Genomic DNA, 6,052 nt, shown 5'->3' with positions numbered 1-6,052 from the left:
TCACAGCAGGAAGTGGACAGTGCAAAAGTTATGACGCAAAAATTAGAATACAATAAGAATAAATACAGTACACAAATGGTTCATGAATAGAGTAATGTACATCTACTCTATACTTATGCTCTCTTAAGAAAGCACGCTGGTGGTGGATAATGGGTTAGGATTTCTGGATGATCCTTTTGCAAGCAGTTATGGGGCCAACTTCAGGATCAGGATCCCATGTTTAGCTACAGAGGAACATCGTTTGCGTCTTTAGCACGAACTAAAAGTGGATTTTCAATTTAGCGGCCTGTGATTAACTAGAAAACTATTTCCCATCTATAAATTCACTGCTCAAAACAGGGACATCAGTTGGCATGGTAACCTCATTTCCCATCTGCAGGCCTCATTCATACTGAAAAATGACACTCCGGCAGCTCTCAAGAAACAATTCAATATTCCTGCCGTAACAGCAGGTCAGAGTATGTCTTCTCTAAATCTTGGTCATGGTGTATATCTTTCTTAGGAAATAACAAATGGCATGTTTAGAAAGGCTTTAATTTGCAGTGAATATGATTTCAATTGATTGATTAGTGTATACAGTGCTGAGTGCAGGAGTGTGTTAAGTATTGACAAATTTATATCTAGAATGGTCTTTGGCATCTTATTCGACTTCTGGAAATGAAAACACTGAAAACTCTGTGTTGGATCATGGCAGACTTTGACATATTGGGTAAAATACTTGCAGAAAGTCAGTTCCTTAAAGCTTGCTGGAAACGCATACAAGGAAATTGGGTAGCCTTTATTAACGTTAGATCTCATTTTCAGATAAATGGATGTGTAAATATAACAAGCTGTGGTTTTACTGGAGCTTAAGATCAGGACTATTTCTTGGCCAGTTGCAGTGACTTTCTGTAGTCTTTAGAGGCCATTAGAAGTTACTGGCAGCAATCAAAGACATTCGGAAACTGTTGACTCATATAGGATGGGGTGTCATATATTATAAATGTTGTTAATACAAACAAATGTATAAAGAAACCGTTTTAAATAGCTCTGTATAGCATTATTATCTCTTTGACTTTCAGTTTCAGTCTACTGACCTTGAAGAAGAGATCAGAGGTCAAATGTGACAGGATTTGGTGGTGGTAATAATATAAAAGTATGACTGTACCCAACAGCCACTTAGTTAATATATTGTATGTTCACACTACAGTTACAACAAGTTACAAAACAACAATGTCTCTAAATAGTTGCTAAAGTTTTCCTCAAGTAGTCTTCAAAATCGTTCCTGGGCTTGTATACATGAAAGTGTAATGCTTGTCATGGTGACAAGCAGTGGCACGCTTCTGCAGTGGTTAGCATTGATGACTCACAAAAAGAAGGTCCTCGATTTGAATCCACCAACTTGCTTGGCATCTCTGTGAAATCTGGATGTTCTCGGGTTGGTTATTCTAAATTGGCCACAGGTGTAAGTGCTCTGTTATCCATGCAATATACTGGTGAACTGTACAAGATGCAATCCCGGGACAACTAGGATAGGCTCCAGCACCCTCCATGACCCCATATTTGATAAGCAAATAAGAAAATGAATGGAAAAGAAAAGAATTTGAAATGTTCGTGACATTGTAGATTCATATTGCCAGCTTGTGCACAAAGATTAGAGTGTGTTCTTGTAGGCATTACTGACTCCGATCAAAATGCATCTGTTTAAAAGAGGCAAGCCTTTCAAGCCTCTTAATATAACGTACTGCACGAATACAACAGATGGAGAAGATAGAACTTTACTCTCAGTAGATGTAGAAAAGGATACTGTAGATAGCCCTGCTTGATGCTCTGAATAACAATGTTATTTCAGCATTTAATATTAGTAGCTTAGTAGCTTTGCCACCCTTATTGTTTAAACTAACCACAGAACCCATTGTTATGTTGCTGTGGCACACAAGAATATTTCTGGTACACACACGAATGAATATCTTTGCTGTTAAGACTGGTCAGCTGCACACATTGCATAGCTCCATTTGAAGATGCTGTTCGAGGTATTCTTGAGGTATAATTACAACTTCCAGATTATTTTCATTTTTCTAAATTTTCTTTCATTTTGTTAAACAAATAAAAGGGGCAGCTCCGTTGCTTACGTTTCCATATTTAAACATATTTACCTGTTTAGCATTTGTAAAATTATTGAAAAAAGTTATGATCCTACCTTTGAGCTTATAAATTAGAAGAAAGATTAATAGTACCTGAAATTAATACCCCTCCAAAATTGTTGTACCTGGTCCAAATCTTTGCTCTTGCCATTTTCCTCCTTTACTACATTTTTGGCATTTGTGTGACAATTTTATTGTGAAATGATAGATGAAACAGGCTACAACTAACATTGCTATACCTGGCAAATTACATTGTTTTTCAGTGGTACTATTGGGCTGCACAGCTGCAGACTATAATGTATTACTTCTCCCTAAAGCCAACCCAGCATGGGTCGACACTGAATCATCTTAACTTATTCCTGAACTAAGACTAAGACACATGTACTCTGCAAATATTAAAAAGCTGAGAGAGGAAACACCTGATCCATTAGATATTGATACTATTATAATCTGGTGTACCATTTCTTCAGTTTCTGGTTATAGCCTAGCATGGGATAATAATGACTTTAAACCTGGAAAAATGGACGAAGGCATCTACCTGTAGCCCACCAACAGATGGTATGTTTCAAAATGATAACTTAATCATCACCTAGATTACTGCTTGCGACAGGCACCACTTGTGGGGGCTCTGAGCCCTTGCAGGTGGGATGCAGACAATGAGGTGAAAAACATGACGTGAAGTAAACCAACAATTGCCTTTACTGACAGCTCCATCCATCCATCTATCCAGCCAACCAAAATTGTAAACGTAGAAAAGTACAAAAAGCAGAATTCCAGAATGAGGAGATTGACACATGAAAAACAACTGAGAGGATTCATTAGCAGGATCTAACAAAGGAAAAGGGAAGGAGAGGACTGTAGATACACAAAGGACTAATTTAAAGCATGACCAAAACATTAACACTTAAGACATGAAAGCTAGAAAGTTAAGATCACAGGAATGCTCATTGCATTGCTTCTTGTTCTTTGCTAGCTTCAACAAAAATATTGTAGTTTTGGAACAACTTTAAATATCCTCTGAAGTATACATGTAATGTGACAAGATAATGACTTTAATGTGCACAATTTTTGTTTAACTTTATTCTTTTTTTTCTTGTGTGGGTGTGCTAGTTTAGTCTTTAATTCAGTGTTACTTGCTATAACCCCAAATCAAACAACAATCTCTTTATACTCTGGTGAACAGCAGAAAAAAAACAATTTGATTTTTAATGCATTATGGCACCAATTCAAAGCAACAGGGGTCTTAAGGTGATTTATATTACAAGCAAAAAACCTTTCAGTATTAGAGAGATGACCCCCAACAATTAGACAACCTTATTTGAGCAAGCTCCAGGTAACACTGGGAAAGAATTCCCTTTAACAGAAGAGAACATAAAGAGACAAGGACAAAGCACAGACTATGGAAGAAAGAGGAACATTTTTAATGACATGCAGATGTGGTCTATAATTCACAGGAGAAGAGGTACTCGTTGCATCATGGGGGGTAGCCAAGCCTATAACTGTTTCTTTAAAATGCCTTGTTCACTCATCAGAGACACTTACGGTGAAACACTCCTGACATTTTCCTCGCCACATTACAAAAAAGACGTGGTAATAAAAACATTTAAAATCCCTCCTTCCTGTATGTTGCAGTGAGCAGTGAAAAAGTGACACTGAGCCATGATGTGCAATTCCAAGGCCCTGAAAGTGAGACAGCTAAATAATATTAAACTCCTACTTTAATCCCTTACACATGTACATTTCCTACTATGTTATATCACTGTAAAAGGCTTATATTGTTTGACACAATCTCTAGATACTTCAAACAAGCACACTTGCATAGACACATAAAAATGCACAGGTACATTTACCTCCCCTCTATAATGCAATCACCTCATGCAGTCATGTCATTAGACTTACAGCATGTTCATTGTGGCAGCCACTGGGCACTATGATTAGATTTAGGCTGGGTGAGTAGTCAAGCATTGATTGTCATTTCTATCTGAATATGTCATATACCTCATGTCCTTAAGGGTAACAAGACACAAGGCTATTATACTGATAAATGCTCTAATTTTAAATGTGTACCTCAGGAAGCAAAATGTATAACATAAAGCAGAAACACAGTCTGGCACACACTGTTATTCCACTTCCTACAACATCTATATTTGCATTTCAAGATCTAGATTAACTGGTTTCAAATAAACTTACAGTTCTGCTGGTGTTGAATTACTGCAATAACGATGGCTCCATTCAGCGCAGTAAACTGTGTTAATCCCAGCTTTTTAAATGTAGCTATTGGCAGCAATTTAGGAGAAGAATGCACCACTCAAGTGCTACCTTTCAACGTTTCCGATCCAGCAGTCATAGCGAACTAAAATCTTCTTACACTGACAAATACAACTGGTATTAAAAAAAACAAAAACAAAACAAAAAGTAAATTCCTCCTCACTAACAGTTAAAAAAATATGAGCCATCAGTCCAGACAGTCCCAGTGAAAATGCAAAATAACTCAGCTGTGAGAGTCCAGACGCTTTTCTGTCCAAGCTCCTGAGACAACTCAGCTGTAGTTGTCTCAACCTTTGTTGTAGTAGTAGTAGCAATAGTAGTAAAATTAGTTTGCTAATGCTTCAGGTACATTAATCTGATTATTTGCATTGGAAATGTATTCCTGTGCATTTTAAATTCGCCTTCTTTGATGTGTTGTAGATTGTCATGAGCTTATGTTGAAAACAGGCTTTTATCTCTGAACTGATGAGTCCTGACTTTTTTAAAGGTTACAGTTTGTGATATTCTCCCATATTTTACAGTGTATCTGTTGTCTCTCAGTCATTACCTGACAGTGTTAAGTAAAGGGTATTTTCTGTTTACCTTAAAGTTACCGAACAGTTTCAGATGTATAAAAGATGCATTCAGATGCATTCATTAGAAAATCCCCTACACCATAAAGTAGTTTCGTCTTATTCAAATAGCCTACAATAGCTTTACAAACTAACAACAATAATGACAGCACAATGACTTTGTAATAATAAGCTCATTATACACTCACAGATACATTACAGTTGTCTTCATGTTACTTTAGCAAGGCTGAATGTGTTCTGGGTTTGTGATAGTCTAGCTGAAGAAAATAGTGTGTGTGTGTGTGTGTGTGTGTGTGTGTGTGTGTGTGTGTGTGTGTGTGTGTGTGTGTGTGTGTGTGTGTGTGTGTGTGTGTGTGTGTGTGTGAGAGAGAGAGAGAGAGAGAGAGAGAGAGACACGGAGAGAGAATGTGAGATGCTGTATTTGCTCCAGTACAACATGTTGGTAAGTACAAAATAGTGCCTACCATAGGGTTGTTTCACCTGTGACTTTTAAATGATGCCCAGATGATACCAAGGAGCATAAAGTGTGTCAGGAAAGTATCCCCCACACTATTACACCACCAACAGCAGCTTGAACTATTAATTCAAAGCAGGATGGATTCATGCTTTCATGTTGTCCACGTCAAATTCTGCCCCTTCCATCTAAATGTTACGGCAGAAATTGAGACCATGCAACATTTTACCGGTCTTCTACTGACAGGAGTGGCACCCCGTGTGGTCTTCTCCTTCAAGGTTTGATGCATTGTGATTTCAGCGCTGGTCTTTTGCATATGCCGTGGTTGTAACAAGTGGATGTTTGAGTTATTATTGCCTTCCTACCAGCTTGAATCAGTCTTTTCTTTGACTTGTAATGTCAAAAGGCATTTTCATCCAGAGAACTGCCACATAGGAATACCACAGGATAGTTTCTCTTTTTCAGACTATTCTCTGTAAACCCTAGTGATAGCTGCAGGTTGTTAGTTTCTAAACCACCACCATATAGATGACCCGTGAATAACAATCTAGGTGTATAATATATAGCTTTTGGACAGAGGACACCTACTTGCAGTTCTCCTCCTGAACACCTAATCTAATAAAGGGTTGATTAAG

This window comes from Rhamphochromis longiceps, linkage group LG7, assembly GCF_057381845.1.
Source record: "Rhamphochromis longiceps isolate RC_006_pf linkage group LG7, R_longiceps_female_GT1.1, whole genome shotgun sequence".
Lineage (NCBI taxonomy): Eukaryota > Metazoa > Chordata > Actinopteri > Cichliformes > Cichlidae > Rhamphochromis > Rhamphochromis longiceps.
The sequence above is the reverse complement of the archived record's forward strand: the minus strand, read 5'-3'. Positions refer to the sequence as shown.